Source organism: Spermophilus citellus (genome assembly GCF_964194105.1).
Source record: "Spermophilus citellus genome assembly, chromosome: 18".
NCBI lineage: Eukaryota > Metazoa > Chordata > Mammalia > Rodentia > Sciuridae > Spermophilus > Spermophilus citellus.
The window spans coordinates 10,793,176-10,810,099 of NC_138200.1; the positions used below are offsets into that span (position 1 = coordinate 10,793,176).

Here is a 16,924-nt window from a genome sequence, read left to right on the forward strand (position 1 = left end):
CTTCTTCTTCTCTCTCTCTCTCTCTCTCTCTCTCTCTCTCTCTCTTAGTGGGGATTGAACCCAGGGTTGTTTAATCGCCAAGCCACATCTCCAGTCCTTCTTGTTTTATTTTGAGACCAGGTCTCACTAAGTTGCTTAGAACCTCTCTAAATTGCTGAGGCTTTGAACTTGCAATCCTCCTGCATCAGCCTCCCAGGCTGCTGGGATCACAGATGTGCACCACTGTATCCAACTCCCTGTCTCAATTTTTTAAAATGCATTAATTAATAGGGATTGAGATGAAGCTCAGTGGTAGAAACCCTTTGGGTTCAATCCCCACTACCATAAACAAATACACACACACACACACACACACACACATACACTTTTTTTTTTTTTAATAATCCACATGCTCAGAAAGGCAGCACTGGTTTTCCCATGAAGGTAATTCTTTAAAGTTAGCACAAGATCCACTTGAACACTTGTGCCCGATGGACACTGCAGAAGGGCGCCTCATCCAAGGGACCCTCATGCATATCCCAGACCTTGATTTACAGCTGTTAGGACACTTTTCCAGTAGAAGGCAATAGAGCACCGTGTTCTAAGGATGCCCGGCTATTCCGTGGGTTTTCCAACAGAGGGCGGTAAAGAGTGAGCGAGAGGCGCTGTACAGTTGATAAGTCATTGTGCCTCCCTGCCTCTGTGCATCCCTCACTGAGCGAGGGGGGACATACTGTGTCCCTCTAACAGTCCCGGGGAGACTGAGTGGGGCAGTGGGAGGGCAAGCTCAGAAGGCTGAGGTCAGTGTGCGCAGGGGGCTCAGCGGCACATGTGTCCAGGGACACACACAGGCCTTCCGTCTCCTGGCCCTATAGACCCCTCAATCCCCTGGGGATCCTTGATAATCCTGCCACAAAGTTGCTCTGGAAAGGGCGGGGACTGGAGGGTGAAGGCCTGAGCCCTGGTCCTGACCGGCTTCTGTCCAGCCCCTGTCCAGCCCCAGCCCCTTCCCCTGACCCTAGCTCCACCTGTGCCTCAGTCACCAACTCCACTGTTGGCTGGGCATCCGCCACGACCTCCTGCCCAGCCCAGGATCCTGTCTCAGCCGGGGATCCTGTCCCCGCTCAACCCCATCCTGGAACTTTCCAGCCAGGCCCCTCCGGCTCCAGTTGGCTCAGGTTTCACCTGGAGGAGGATGCACAGCCCTGCCTGAGAGCCACCTTGATCCAGCACTGACGTGTCCCACCTTCGAGGTTACTGGCGTTACAGGCCCTGGGGACACCGCTGAACAAAAGAGAAAACCAGCACCCGCCCAGGGCACACTGAGGAAGGTCTTCCAGGAAGGCATGTGGCAGGCGGCAGCTTCGGGACAGTTGGAGTCCAGGGTCACTGGCCCAAGTGCACAGAGTCTAGGAGCCCATGGGGCCTCCTGTGTCCAAGTGAAGACAGACATCGGTTTATATTCTCAATGATAGAAAAATCCACTCATTTATGTCTCGTGAGCACCTGTTCTTTCCTGGGAGGTACTAAGGTAACTATGGCAGACGGAGGCTCACCTGGGTACTCTCCGCTCAGCAGCCCCAGTACCTCTCCTGCTCAGAATACTCCATGGCTCCCCAGGGCTCTTGAGGCAAAACAATGCCCCTCATTCTGGCCCTGCATGTCTTGGCTCCTGCCTGGGTCTTCAGCTGCATCTCCTGTCAGTGGTACTCCATGGGAGCACCAGGAAGAGCAGACAACTGACCTAGTTCCCATAAGCACCCTTGGATTTTCCTGCCTCTGAGCCTTTGCACATGCTGTTCCTTTTGCCTAGACTGTCCTTTCTCTTGAGACATAGTTAGTAAATACATGTGGAATGAGGTGGGGCGCACACCTGTAATCCCAGTGACTCAGGAATACAACTTGCAAGACTCAGCAATTTAGCAAGACCCTACACAACTTAGTGAGACCCTGTCTCAAAATAAAAGATAAAAAGTCTGTGGATGTAGCTCAGTGGTAGAGCACCCCTGGGTTCAATCATTACTCCCAAAACATAAAATACAATAAATTTTAAACTTTCTTGTGGGAGACCAACCTCACACGTGACTGAGTCACACTCCCTGGCTGGGTGCTGAGGTGCTCAGTCACAGAAATGTGGCAGAGCTTTCCCCACCCTTCTTTGTTCCAGGGTTGGTGTCTCGTGCATGGGTGTGTCTTGCTACAGCCCCATGGGTGAAGCTATGCTCAACTGTTCCTTTGTGATATTACCCCTTGCCCTGTTTAGGATAGAATCTTCCATGGAAGTGCCTTGTGTGTGTCCCCTCCTCTTACTGTGCCCTTGGGTGTGGCCTACCCAGGTGTCAGTCCACCTGCTGACAGTGGACATCATGAAGATAGACTCATCCCCCTGAAACCTGACCCCTGGCCTCATTTGAATAGCTTCTCCTCAGTAAAAGGGGTCAGCACGTGCTCCCTCTCTCTCTCTTCCTGTGGACCCTTAAGGTCAGAGGAGGATCACAGTGACCCCAAAGACAAAGGTCTTTGTGGCTCTTGTGTGGTTATTTCCTGCAGCCCAGTCAGCCCAGTTCCCCTGGAGTGACCCCTGAGCCTTTTAGTCATGAGAACAGAAACCCGGCACTTTCTGCTTCCGGTTTTCCTCTTGCTCCTTTCTCAGATCTTTTAGTTCTGGGAACTCTAGGGATGACCTGGACTGTGCTTCTCCCATGTCTCTGTCCCCACAGTCTTCTCATCTAGTCTTTTGACTTTAAATGTCATTGACATATTGACAATGCCTAAATCTCCATCTCCAACTTGAGCTTCCCCCCCTGAACTTCAGGGCTGTGTCCCCAAGGACACGTTTCTCCAAACCTAGGCTCACCCTCTTTCCCCCAAACCTGCTCCTCCCCAGTCCTTTTCTGTTGTACAAATGGCAGCTCCGTCTGAAGTGTTCTGGTCAAACCCTTTGGAGCCATTTATTTTATAAGGTCAGGATTATCTCAATGTCAATGTCAAGGAAAGATATCACGAGAAAAAACCTGCAAATCGATATCCCCCGTGAGCATACACGTAAAACTCTTCAATAAAATATTAGTAAATCAAGCCCAGCCATGTGTAGAAAGGAAAAGAGGTTGGGAATGGGCGAGATTTGTCACAGAAATGCTGGGCGGATTCAACACTTGAAAAAAACAGTCAGATCCAGAAATCCCACCACTGGGTGTGCTGAAAATAAAGTGAAATCAGAATGTCCAAGAGCCATCTGCATCACCGTCTTTGTGGCAGCATTATCCACAACAGACACGATACAGAATCAACTCAAATGTCTAGCAGTGGAAACAGAAAACGTGGTACATATACACAATGGAATACCACGCAGCCTTACAAATAAGGAAATCCTGTCATCTGCATCAACATGGACGAATCTAGAAAACATTTCTTAAAATAAGCCAGGCATAGAAAACCAAATACTGCATGATCTTGCTTATGTGGGGAATCTAAAAATGTTGACTCATGCAATTAAAGAGTAGACTGGTGGTTACCAGAGGCTAAGGGACAGGAAGGTGAGGGACATGCTGGTCAAATTGTACAAAATTTCAAGGGCTGGGAATGTAGCTCAATGGTAGAGCACTTGCCTAACATGTGCCACCCCTGGGATCCATCCCCAGCACCACAAATGTGCAATAAATCTACCTGAACAAATGAATTACAAGAGAACAAAAGCACTGCTAACATGATACTTAATGGCTAAAGACTGAATGCTGTACCCCCTAAGATCAGGATCAGGGAAAGGTTGTTCACTCTATAATCCTCTTTAAAATCATACTGAAGTTTCTTGCTAGTGCAATAAGACAAGAAAAAGAAATAAAAGGTATGCAGATTTGAAAGGAAAACTGTTCACAGATGACATGATTGGTTATATAGACAATTTCAAGAAATCGACTTAAGAAATGTTAGACATGATACAGAATCAAAAAGTGAGTCTAGGTATATTTCAGGTTATAAGGTTAAAACCTTGTACTCACATGCCCGTTTGATGTCTTGGTAAATCTCATCAGCTCTACTTTAAAAGTATATCCATAATCTAAACATCACTTGTACCTTGACTGTGATCCCCTTGGTCAAAGTCACCAACATCTCTTGCTTGGAAATTGTAAGAGCCTCTTAATCTAATCTCCCTGTTTTCACCCTCACCCCTTATGGAATTACCTCTTCTGCTCAGAAACCCCTTATGACCCTATGTCACTCAATAAACATTACAGTCTCCACAATGACCCACCAGATTCCCCAAGACCAGCCCTGAAGGAGTATTTCAGTTGCCATCTCCTAGCAGTCTCCTTCCTGTCACTTTGATAAAGCCACAATGGGCAAGCACCTTCCCGGCTTCTCCAATAAGCCATGCTCCCTGCCTCAGGGCCTTTGCAGCTGCCTTCATCTTCACCCTTGAACTCCCTGCTCTCAATTGTCTGCATGACTCCCTCCCTCACCTCCTTCAGAGTTTTCTCAGTGAGAGCCTCTCTGATGAAAGTAGATAAAAATTGGAACTCGGGGGCTGGGGGTGTAGTTCAGTGGTAGAGGATGAGGTTGGAATGCACAAGGTCCTGGGTTCAACTCCCAGCACCTAAAAAAAAGAAACTACATCCCCAGGACTCTTTGACCTCCTTTCCTGATTTTTCTCCTTAACTGTTTGCACTTTTTGACAGAACGTGCTTTATCGTGTTTACACCTGCCTCCCTTTCCTCTTTTGATTTTTAAAAAACCAGTTTGGTTCACGGCTCCATCCCCTTCTGTACCTAGAAGATGCCTGGCACAGAGTCGGTGGCCAATAAGTATGTTTTGAAGGAGTGAATCAGAGTGATAATGAGAGGACTGATAGGAAGCTAGAAAACCAGTGGAAACACTGTCCCCAAGGTGGGGGAAAGGGGACACTGAAGGAAGGCTTCCTGAGGGAGTAGCCTTCCAATCTACGGGGCACCTAAGGACAAACAGACCAGAAGAGAAGCTGTCACCCTCTGCAAGTTGCCCCCCAACTTCGGGTGCGCAGGCCTTACCCATGCCGCTGTGGCTCCCGTTATCACTGTGGGAGAGAACAGGAGGAGGGCAGGAAGGGGCAGCTTCCTCCTCAGGGGCCCTGCCCGGTGTCCTGGGCCAACCTCCGTCCACCCCAGATCCGGCCCTCTGCGGGTTCCTCGGCTCTGCATCCCGGACCTGACCCTCGCCCCGTGCTCTCACCGCATCTGGCACGCTGACACCTGCTCCCTCATCTGCACAGGTTCAGAGACTTCATTCCTCCCGTACCCTGGCCGCACCAGCCTTCACCTCCCCTGCCTCCAGCAGTCCCTTCGCCCCCGCCCTCAGGGGGGCACTCATCTGTCTTCGGTTCTACAACCCCACCCCTATCACTCCCCACCTGTCCATGGCCACGGGCGGCCCTGCGTGCCTGGGGCATCGGGTTGACGTGGACTCCGCCCCCGGGCGGACTAGCAGGTTATCATCACTGATGATCAGCTGGCCTGCTCTCACAGCCCGGCTAGCATTCAGCCCCGCCCCTCACTCTAGCCACGCCCCATTCCAAAGCCCAGACCACGCCCACCCGCCCTCGCGCCGCCCCCTGCAGTCTCCTTGCCCAGGACCTGGGCGCTGGGTGGGCGAGGGTCCGCCAAGGGCCTCGCGAGCTGGTTGGTGAATCCAACCAACCTAAGGAGTCCTGTTTCTTTCTTTCTTTTTTTAGGCGGGTTACCAGGGATTGAACTCAGGGGCACTCGGCCACTGAGCCACGTCCCCAGCCCTATTTTGTATTTTATTTAGAGACAGGGTCTCACTGAGTGGCTTAGTGCCTCGCTTTTGCTGAGGCTGGCTCTGAACTCCTGCCTCAGCCTCCCTAGTGTCTGGGACTACAATCACAAAGGAGTTTATGTATGTAAACCAAAAATGCCTCCTACAGATTTTCGGCTCAGGCTGAAAAAGTCCTTCCAGTGGCCTTTGCTTCCCCCTGTGACTGTACTTCTCAACCTCCCTTACAAATTCTTTCTCACTTTTCCCTCCAGTTGTTCTTCATGTTTTATTATTATTACTGCTGTGGCAAAAAATATATATCATAGAATTTTACTATTTAATTTTTTTTATCATGCAATATTGTCACCAGTAGAGAAACTCCTCATTTGGGGACGGCAGAAATTCTTTGTGAGTGTAAGGAGCAGGGGAGGATGTTTTCTGAGGTTTTGAGGGAAGGAAGCTGTTGTGTAAGAGAAGAATCGGCCAAGGCAAAGAAAATCCTCAGGAATGTCTGCTGCGGTCTAGCAAATACTAACTTTTATGTGAGGCTGGAGTTACACATCCGAGAACTTGATAGCTTGTTGACAGCTCAATGGATTAAGATTTTGTTAGGCTCTCTTGAAAAGGCAACCAGAAAAATGCACCAGTAGCTGGGGACAGCCGGGCACACCTGTAGTCCCAGCAACTCTAGAGGCTGAAGCCAGATTGCTTGAGTCCAGGAGCTCAGGAACAGCCTGGGCAGCAGAAAGTGACCCTGTGTCAAAAATAAAAATAAAAAGGGCTGAGGATGGAGCTCAGTGGTAGACTGACCCAGAGTTCAATCCCCAGTGCTGGGAAAAAAAAAATTGGCACTGTCTCTCTACTCTGCTCTCAGCTTACCTGATTGTGACAACCTTGTTCACCTGTATTGCCACGAAAATAATGGGGCTGCTGCAGGTATCCTTGGAAGAGCTGTAGCCTCTCGGATGTGTTCTAGAGCAGATTTTTCAGGTCAGCTGGGCCCTGTGGCGGCAGGCATGACCCTATGCGGCACGTGGTGGCTCCAGCTGCCACTGTAATTGACAGAGGCAGTTATTTAACTCTGGGCTCCCACTTGCCTCCAGCTTCCCATGCTGGGCCACTAACACAGCTGTGTCTGCCTCTTGTGACCTTCTGGATGGATTTTTTTTTCTTTTTTTTTTTTTAAATTATAGCTATTAACACATATTAATTGCATGAATTAACAGGTCTCACTGTGGCACTTTAATACATGCATATATCATACTTCCGTCATCTCCACCCTCCTTTCTGCCCTCTCCTGCTCTCCCCTTTTCCCCCAGCCAAACGGATTTTATAGATCCAAATCCTCTGTGGGTTAAATTGGACCAAGGAACAGCCAAACAACAACAAGAACAAAAAAGCCCACTTGTTTGCCTGGCAGAGCCTGTCTATAATCCCAACTACTCAGGAGGCTTAGTCAGGAGGGAAGAAAGTTTGAGGCCAGCCTCAGCAATTTAGCAACCCTCTTTCAACCCTTTTCAAAATAAGGGCTGGGATATAGCTAGGTGGTAGAGTTCCTTGGTTTAATTCCCAGTACTACAAAATAAATAAATGTAAATCATACTCAAAACTGTCCTTGATCATCAGGGCAAATGGTACATAAACTTATTTTTTTTGTTGGGGGGAGTGCTGGAGATTGATCCCGGGGTCACTTTACCACAGAGCTAAGTCCCTAGCTCTTATTTTAATTAATTAATTAATTAATTAATTAATTAATTAATTAATTTATTTATTTATTTTAGGTGTAGATGGACACAACACAATGCCTTTATTTTTTATGTGGTGCTGAGGATCAAACCTTGGTCCTGCCCATGTGAGGCGAGCGCTCTGCTGCTGAGCCACAATCCAGCCCCTCTTATTTTATTTTCAAGAAAGAGACTTGTTAAGTTGCTGAGGCTGACCTTGAACCTGCAATCCTCCTGCCTCAGCCTCCTGCATGGCTAGGATTACAAGTGTGTGCCACTGTGCCTGGCAGAACAGGAACCTTTTGACATGAAAAGGACTTTAAGTCCCTGCCCTAAGTATGCCTTGTCCAGTCACCTGCCATCGGCCACTGTGGATCTCTGGACTGCTCTGACGCTGAACACCCTTCACTGTCCACATCCCACCTGACAGAGTACAAGGACTTTGGGTTACTTCTCCCAAATTCACCCTCTTTCACCAGGAAGTGGCCTGGAGATGTCATGCCCATTTTTCCATAGAAATGGAATGTAGAAATTGACAGATGGGAAACGTAACAGTGGTTCACTTCATGGTTTGAATGTAGCCCTTGCTACTCTGCCAAAAAAAAAAAAAAAAAAAAAATCTGGCATACTTCAAATAGGAGATGTGGATTCCTGTACCCTGTGCCTGACACCTCTAAGCCTGCCCTTCCTGGACTCACTGAGTATTATGGAAACGTGACTGAGCGCTCTGATGGTTCTGAGGTACCTGGAGCATCATCCACAGGTAACAGATGCTTGGCCCCCACTGACAAGCCTTGGTGTCCCTTTTCACCAGGAGGTCAAGTGCCCTTCAAAGTTGTTTGAAAAAATTCTCCCTGTCCCCTTGCTAAGACAGATTTTATGAAGTATCACTGACCATCAATGCTGCCATTAAATAAAATATCCCTCTGGACTCCTAGGAGCTGGGTCAAGTTGGACGCAGCTCACCATCCGCAGGGTGCTTGGAAGGCCAGCCCTGCAGATGGTCTCACAGAGTCTGTTCCCAAGTTCCTGAAGCCGTAAAATTGGCAGATTATTCCCAAGGTCTCCATCTCGGGGTTGGGGAGTCAGCTCAGTAGAGCACTTAGCAGGCAAGTCCTGGGCTCCATCCCCAGCACCAGAAAAAAAACAACAAAACACCTTCATCTTCATCTGCCTCTACTTTTCCTCTCCCCTAGGACCCCCTCCTAGTGGAAGGACAGGGCCAAACTCCTTTGACCTTTTAAACAAAAACTTCCCCTTTTCTCCCATCTATTAAGAAGCAGACTGGAGGTGGGGTCGGGGCTCGGTGGTGGAGCGCTTGCCTAGCACTGCTGAGACCCGGGTTCAATCCTCGGCACCACATAAAAAAACAACAAATAAAAAAAAGTTAAATTCTTAAAAAAAAAAAAAGTAGATTGGAAACTGCTTCTGTCCATGTGTCCCCTTCTCCTTCTGACCTTCTACTATGGACTCTCTTTAAGTCCTGGTGGCCAGGGGGATGATGGATGTCACAGCCCGTTGGCGCTCACATTCGTGTGGCCTATCTTGGAAGCTCCATCTTGCTGTCACTGATCCTTCCTGCTTTTCTGAAAGCCCTCATGGCCTTGTGCCCATTTCCCGGACATGGTCATGTCCACTGACGGGCGTACTTGCCCAGGCTGTCCACATCTAACAGGGCAAAAGGAACCGGAACTGGTTTTTTTTTCCTGCCAAAGTGAGCACCTGATGGACCAAGCACGGAGGGTGGATGGGCAAGATGTGGTGTCTACAACCCCAAAGAAAACCCTCTTCTTTTTTTTTTTCAAATATTTATTTTTTAGTTATAGGTGGACACTATCTTTTTTTAAAAAAAATACTTTTAGTTGTAGATGGACACAATACCTTTACTTATCAATACCTTTACTTATCATTACGTGGTGGTGAGGACTGAACCCAGGGCCCCACACATGCTAGGCAAGTGCTCTACCACAGAGCCACAGCCCCAGCCCAAGAAAACCCTCTTCTGAGTTAATGGGGCCTCAGTGAACTTCCAGGGAAGCCCACAGAGAATCCTGCACAGGTAAGATGGGTGGGAAGGAACTTTTGTCAAAAATAGGCATGGACAGGCGTGGTGGCAAACACCTGTAATACCAGCAGCTCGGGAGGCTGAGGCAGGAGGATCACAAGTTCAAGGCCAGCGACTTAGGCCGTAAGCAACTTAGTGAGACCCTGTCTCAAAATAAAATATAAAAAGGGCTGGGGATGTGATTCAGGGGTTGAGGGCCCCTGGTTTTAATTCCTGCTACTTAAAACAAAAAACAAAAAACTAGGCATGGTATGGGGCCTTTCCTGGCTAACAAAATACGATGCTGTTATAACCAAACCCTGTGGTTTGATCCCCAGGCAGCATTCTCCCACTCTCACTAGGACACAAGTGACTCAGCACTAACATTTATGACCACAACACTGGCCAGACAGCTAAATGCTCTGGTTGGTCCTCCCTCCACCTCGTGCAACCTGTCCTGCTGTTGGGTCTGCTCCTCCGTGGTGAGGCTGCCCACAGTTGCGCCTGGTCCAGGCTAACTTGGTCAGGCAGCAGCCACACCTCAGAGGTGCCGAGGCCTGGGCAGGCCTCCTGTCAGACGCTCTGCAAGCTATCCTGCCATTAGGCTGACAGGAGCATGGAGAATGGAGGCTGAGGCTGCCAACAGGGCTAGTGACAAAGGTCGGTCTTGAAATCCCCTAAACTGGGGTAATCTCAGGTTTCACTCTGGCCTGGACCGCAAACATTGATTACTTATTTCTGTGCTGGGGATGGAACCAGGGTCTCACGCAGAGCTCCCCCCCTTCCCCCTTTTCAATTTGAGACAGGGTTTTGCTAAATTGTCCAGGCTGGCCTTGAACTTTAGATCCTCCTGCCCTCAGCCTTTTGAGTGCCTTGGATTATAGGTATGCACCACCGCACCCACCTTGTTTTTTTTAGTTGTAGATGGACAGCGTGCCTTTATTTTTTTATGTGGTGCTGAGGATCAAACCCAGGGCCCCACACCTGCTAGGCAAGCGCTCTGCCACTGAGTCCCAGCCCCAGCCCATTTTTTTTTTTAAATGTGTCAATTAAGTATATAAAGTCTACCCACATAAATGGTCTGCTACCTGGCTCCACCTGTCACCACGTGCTCCTCCTTAAATGTCAGTTAAATAATAAATTCAGGCTCCCTCATTGGTAAGGTCGTGCCAGACAAAGGAGATTACTTTGAAAATCCACTTGTATGTCACCATTAGGAGTTCTTTTCAGCGTTGAGGACTGTCACGAGCCGTCTGCGGGCTGTGTGTGTGAGGCCATTGGAGGGGCAGGCCTGGCACTGCGGGCTCCCTGGCAGGGAGTGAACGCAGGTGTGCCTCCCCTCCAGCTGGGCCTGTGATCCCACGCAGCACCAAGATGCAGCACTGAGACGGTGTGACTCGCCAAGATGTCAATTAACCTGCTGACCACAAGACACCACCAAGCAAGACTCCACCCTTGAAGCCTTATTGACCTGCCTTATTTGGTGAAGAACATTTTATCAGAACTCCTTTGTTGGTCCCCCTATAAAAATAAAGAGATTCCGGGTTCACACTCTCTTTCCAGCGTGGAAGCTGGACATTAAGGTCGCAGAGCTGTCCCACCCTTACCCCTAGTTTAAGAACTACTCTCTGTATCATGTGATTTTTCGCCATTTTCTTAGCTTCATGTTGCGGCCAGCTCTTTGAAACCCAGTTCATCTCATCTGCTCAGGTCGCTGGCAAGAGAGGACTTTATTCCCAAATTTCAGAACTTATGGTTTAGAAGAGGTGATCAGAAATTTGACCATTGTAACTCCACATCACATACAACCACAAGAATAGGGAGTTATACCTATGTACGCATAATAGGTCAAAATACATTCTGCTGTCGTGTAGAACTAAGAACAAATTTTTAAAATTCTCAAAAAAACAAAAAGAAAAAAGAAAAGTCACATTCCATTACGTTACTGTAATGTAACCATGTTGATTACATTTTGGAGGTATACTAGGAATTGAACCCAGGGGTGCTTTTACCACTGAGCCACAACCCCAGACTTTTTTTATGTTTTATTTTGAGGCAGGTTCTTTGTTGCATAGGGCCTCTCTAAAATTGCTGAGCCTGGTTTTGAACTTGGGATTCTCCTGCCTCAGCCTCCCGAGTCGCTGGAATTGCAGGTGTGCGCCACAGTGCCTGGCAGCCACTGATATGGTATCAAAAATATGATAACATATTTTTAAAATATATTCTTAGTTATTGGTGGATCTTTATTTTATTGATTTATTTATATGTGGTTCTGACAATTGAACCCAGTGACTTACATGTGTAAGGCAGGTGCTCTACCACTGAGTCACAACCCCAGCCCTGGTAACGCATTTTTATTTGTTCTTTTTAAATAAAGGTGACAGTAGCATGTATTTTGACATATTATACCTTCGGGGAGTACAGCTTCCCATTCTTGGGTGATAATGTGTTGATAATGCCATGGAAACCCGGCCTCACTCCAATCAAAAGTTCACAGTTCTTGAGGCTGGGGTCATGACTCAGTGGTTGAACGCTTCCTGCCATGTGTGAGGCACTGGATTCGGTACTCAGCACCACATGAAAATAAGTAAAATAAAGGTATTGTGTCCATCTACAACTAAAAAAAATTTTTCAAAGTCACAAAGAAAAGTTAACAGTTCTTACCTTCTATGTGCCTAGACCCTGGTACCAACTGCCTAGCACAAGGAGACTGTCGATTCATTGATGGAAAATGCGGCTTCTAGGTGAATCACATCAAGCAATAACATGTAACTTACTCCAATGAAAAGAGCAGCTGAACGCCCTCCACCGAACACCTGAGGCTCGCCATCTTATTAGCTACCTTCCCCAGGGTTGGAAGGCTGATTTAAAAGAACGTGGGGACATTTCCTTAAATCTGCTCTTTTCTGCGTTTTTACTTTTTTTCTAATTATGTTTCTCTCTCCCTGTTTTGCAACTCTTTCCCATCAGCTGCTCATGGGAATCTTTCCTCCAGAGCCATTAACTGGACCCTTGCCTGTAACAGGGATTGGACACTAGACATGGTGTTCTCCCCACGTCAACTCAACTTTATTATGTGAGACATTCTGAGAAGCTTCAGATGGAGGAAGGATCAGAGATCCAGCTGCATATTGCTAGCCTGGGGAAAAGCTCAAATCCAAAATTCTAAGAATGGTTTCTACAGAGAGCATTTTGCCTTCGTGCCATTATAAAGTTGAAAAACCACAAAGTAAAACCATGTCAGGGACCATCTGAATGGGATAAATATGATAATGATGGACATCTTTATTTCCTTCCTGATTTTGAAAACAAAGGGATACTGCTGCTGGGCATGCTGACACATGCACACCTCTAATCTCAGGGCTTGGGAGGCTGAGGAAGGAGGATTCGAAAGTTGGAGGTCAGCCTGGGCAACTTAGTAAGACCCTGTCTCAAAATAAAAAAGTAAAAGGGCTGAGGATGTAGCTCAGTGGTAGAGTGCCCATGGGTTCAATCTTCAGTACTAAAACATAAAATAAATATTAAAAATAAAATAAAAAAGGAATACTTCCAATGTTTTTGTTTGATAAATATCCTTTATCAGGTTAGGGAGGTCCCCATCTAGCCCTATCTGCTTTTTTTTTTAATTTTTATTTTTATTTTATTGTTGGTTGTTCAAAACATTACATAGTTCTTAATATACCATATTTCACAGATTGATTCAAGTGGGTTATGAACTCCCATTTTTACCATGTATACAGATTGCTGTGTCACATCAGTTACCCTATCTGCTTTTAAAGACATTTTTTGGAGGGCTGGCAACAGAGTTCAATGGTGGAAAGTGTAAGATTCTGGGTTCCATCCCCAGTAACATAAAAAAAGTTTAAAAAAAATTTCTTTCTATTCATGAGCTACATTTTATTAAATGCTTTCTTTTTTTTTTTTTAATATATTTTTTAGTTCTCGGTGGACACAACATCTTCGTTGGTATGTGGTGCTGAGGATCGAACCCGGGCCGCACGCATGCCAGGCGAGCGCGCTACCGCTTGAGCCACATCTCCAGCCCTTAAATGCTTTCTTGTCATATATGATCTTGGATTCTTTCTTCTTTAATCTATAAATGTGGTAAATTATATTAATAGAATAATATTTGAACCCTTTTGCATTTCTAGGGTAAATATAGCTTGATCCATATAAATTCTAGATTTTTTTCATTGATATATTTAAGATTTTTCTGTCTTTTCTACTTCTTTACCCATGAGGCCAGCCTATAAATTCTTTTTTTGTGTGTGTGCATGTGATACTGGGGATTGAACTGGAACACATTGCGACTGAGCTCCAAGCCTAGCCCTTTTTGAGGCAGGGTCTTGCTAAATTGCTGAGGCTGACTTCAAACTTGGGATCCTCCTACCTTAGCCTCCAGAGTTGCTGGGATTACAGGTGTGCATCACCATACTTGGCAGCCTATAAATTCTTATTTGGACACAAAGGCATGCTAATCTCATACACTGAGGATGTGTCTCCTTTCCATTCCCTGAAACAGTGAACCTAAGACTTCAACTTCACTATCCTGGGAGCTTTGGGAGACCCATCTGTAAAACTGCCCTCAGACCTACTTTCTTTTCTATCTCTACCCACCCCTAGAGAACCTCATCCATCCCCACCCTTTATTGTGGCAGTAGGGATTGAACCCAATGCCTTGTGCATGTGACCGAGTGCTCTTCCACTGAACTACCCCCAAGCCTCACCCCATGGTTAAGGGGCCATCTACAAAAAGGAAGACTCGGAAACGTGCTTCTGCAAAACCAATCTCTCTTTAGCTCCAGGCCCTACATCTGATGTACTTAGTAGATATCTAATAGATTTCCAAAGTTAATACATCTAGATTCTTCTGTTTGTGATCTGTAATCTCCCCTCCGCCCCCAACCTGCTCCCAGTAGACAGTTGTGCTTCTCCAGGACAAGCTGCTTCACCTGTGAGTCCTGAGAGCTCTGCCTTCCTGGTGCCCTTCCAAGGAGGCTCCTCCCCTCCCCAGCTGCACCCGGTACAGGTGTCCATTGCCTCTTGGTCAGTTTTATTACAGGGTCCTCAAACTAGTCTGTCTGCCTTCTATTTTGGTCCTCTATTCTGTGGGTAGCACAGGGTTAAATATAGCCACTGCTTGTTTCTGAAAATGAAGTTTTATTAAAACACTCCTGAACCAACCGTCTACACTTCAGTCATTTCACCTGCTCTTACTCACTTCATTGACTTTAAAAATTCCTTTTTTTGGCACTAGGGATTGAACGCAGGGGCACTCAGCCACTGAGCCATACCCACAGGATCTCACTGAGTTGCTTAGGGCCTTTCTAAATTGCTGAAGCTGGCCTTAAACTTGCAATCCTCCTGCCTCAGGCTTCTAAGCCCCTGGGATTACAGGTGTGTACCACCATGCCTGGCAAAAAAAAAAAAAAAAAAATTATCCATTTTAAGCTGGGCAGGGTGGTGCACACTTGTAATCCCAGCTGCAACAGGGAGGCTGAGGCAGGAGGATCCCAAGTTTGAGGCCAGCCTGGGCAACTTATCGAGACCTTGTCTCAAAATAAAAACTAAAAAAGGGGCTGGGGATGTGGCTCAGTGATAGAGTGCTTCCCTCGCACTTGTGAGGTGCTGGGTTCCATCCTCAACATCACATAAAAAAAATACACAAAACATTTAAAAATTAAATAAATTTAAATTTAAACATTTAAAAAATAAATAAAAATTTAAAAAACATAAAAAGGGCTGGGGATGTGGCTCAGTGGTAAAGCAACCTTGGGTTGAACCCCTAGTACCAAAAAAATCTAAAAAATTAATTTACCAATTTTAGAGTCTAGAAAACTCCTCTCCCATGTGGGCCATGGTGGTGATGGCTGATGAAATTTGATGGCGCATGAGCGAACTGCGGATTGCTTCCTCACCTCTAATTGCCTTTCCCATAGATGTTCTCAAACCTTATCCTCAGGGAGGCAGATTTGAGATGTCCTCTCCAGTCTCCACATGTGGCTGCCTTGTGAATAAACTCTTCTGCAAAACTCGTGATTGGCCTCCTGTACGGTATGCCAAGCAGGCCTGGCTTGGTCACACACCCGTGCTCATTGATTTCTGTCATCCAGGGCTCTTTTCCCTCGGCAACAGCAGAGGTGAAGGCTCTCAATGGAGACCACATGATTTGCAGCATAAGATATTAGCAGCTGGCCCCTTACAGAAAGTCTCCTGGTTTCGGTCTACAGATGCCAGAAAGGTCCTTTCAGATGCAAAGCCAAGTCGCTTCTCTGCTGGAACACAGATCTGTGGCTTTGCCATTCACTCAGAACAGGATCCCAGGGCCTCCCCAGGGTCCTTTATGCTCCAGGTCTCTGCGAACTCCCCTCCCAAACCCTGTTCAGACCACAGTGGCTTCCTTGCTTGTACCTGGGAAACGCCCCCCCCCCCCCCCCCACTCCTCCAGCTGCCTCTGTATTTCCCGTCCGTGTCAGGAAGCCCATCTCCTGGTACTTCCCCGAGGTTCTCCCTCCCACTGTGAGCTAATCCTGTTCGGGGTCATCTCTTCAGACGTCTTCCTCATCACAAACACCCCTCTTCCCGGCCCACCCATAATCACTTCCTTCCGTGGGAGACCCGACATGGACATCAGTGTTCCTTCAGGCACCTTCTCAACAACCAGAACCCGGTCCAAGAGAGCCGGACTTGGGCTGTTTCCTTTGCTCCATTGCTGATGAACAGTCTCTCAGTTCTGACTCCCATTAAGAGCTGTCCTTGGATCTTGGGTGAACTAAGTGACTTCCCAACGAATAGAATTCAGTGCAGCTGCAGGACTCTGGAATCCAGGTCAGAAATGGCCACATCTGCTTGGTTTGCCAAGTAAACAACTGTGGAGCCCTGAGCTGGCCGAGGGATGGTTCCCAGCAGCCGGGTGAGGCCGCCCAAGCCTCTCATGATGAGCCCAAGCCAAACAGCCAGGACCACGGACCACGTGCAGACACTCCCCTACTCTTTGAGTTAGTCCAGCCCAGCTACCAAGTTCGACTGCCTGGGACTCTGCAGGCCAATCCACGCACTAGGTGACTACCACAGTCTAACACGACCTCTACAGAATCAGCCGTAGGAGAGTCTGCCTGGCCCTTCCTCCTCGAAGCAGGAGACCCTCCAGCTGGGCCCTGCTGCAATTCTTAACCCATGGATATATTTTTTTTCTTGTGTGGTGCCGAACCCAGGACCTCACACGTCACAGGGAAGCACTCTTATTATCAAGCTACATCCCCAGCCCTTTTTTTTGACAAGGTCTAAGTTGCTGAGGCTGACCTCAAACTTGTGATCCTCCTGCCTCAGCCTCCTGAGTAACTGAGATCACAGGACTGCACCACCACACCCAGCCCTCAACCCACAGAATCTTTGGGTGTAACAGAACAACTGTTTAAGCCTTTAAGTT

At 47.4% G+C, this 16,924-nt stretch overlaps 1 long non-coding RNA gene across 1 annotated transcript; it reads right to left on the bottom strand.

Moving 5' to 3' along the window:
* Positions 1–6,258: 6,258 nt before the first annotated feature.
* On the bottom strand, positions 6,259–12,166 carry LOC308638095. Its single transcript, XR_014019739.1, has 3 exons — positions 11,905–12,166; positions 6,607–6,779; positions 6,259–6,481 (listed from the first exon to the last, which is right to left on the bottom strand). It is a non-coding gene; the product is annotated as an uncharacterized lncRNA (long non-coding RNA).
* Positions 12,167–16,924: the final 4,758 nt, after the last annotated feature.